Source organism: Sinocyclocheilus anshuiensis, unplaced genomic scaffold, assembly GCF_001515605.1.
Source record: "Sinocyclocheilus anshuiensis isolate Anshui unplaced genomic scaffold, SAMN03320099.WGS_v1.1 scaffold734, whole genome shotgun sequence".
NCBI lineage: Eukaryota > Metazoa > Chordata > Actinopteri > Cypriniformes > Cyprinidae > Sinocyclocheilus > Sinocyclocheilus anshuiensis.
The window spans coordinates 257,773-258,169 of record NW_015544176.1 but is presented as its reverse complement, the minus strand read 5'-3'; the positions used below and the strand labels follow the sequence as shown (position 1 = coordinate 258,169).

The 397-nt window shown below is 43.6% G+C and overlaps 1 protein-coding gene across 7 annotated transcripts in view; it reads left to right on the top strand.

The window, feature by feature from the left end:
* Nucleotides 1-397, top strand: part of LOC107696210 (protein FAM65B) — a 73,243-nt gene that overhangs the window by 68,424 nt on the left and 4,422 nt on the right. The gene's annotated exons all lie outside the window — the stretch shown is intronic.

Sequence of the window (397 nt, the reverse complement as noted above, 5' to 3'; positions counted from 1 at the left end):
GGTAAAGCAAAAAACAGGTTTTTAACATCTTTGCAAATGTATTAAAAATAAAAAAAAATTAATTATTCCATTGCATCTGGGACAGCTGAAATTTAGCTCAGAGTCTCTGGTCTGATGAACCTCAATTCCAAGCATCGTGTTTGAAGGAAACCAGCTCCGCTCATCACCTGAAGAGTACCACCCCAAAAGTAAAGTGTGCTGGTAGCAGCCTCATGCTATGGGGCTGTTTTACAGCGGCATGGACCGAGGGACTCGTCAGAGTAGAAGATAAGCTCAATGCACCAAAATATTGAGTTAGCCTTAATGAAAACCCAGTCCAGAGCATACAGAACCTAAGACCGGGCCGAAGGGTCACCTTCCAACAGGACAATGACCCTAAGCACACAGCAAGAGAATG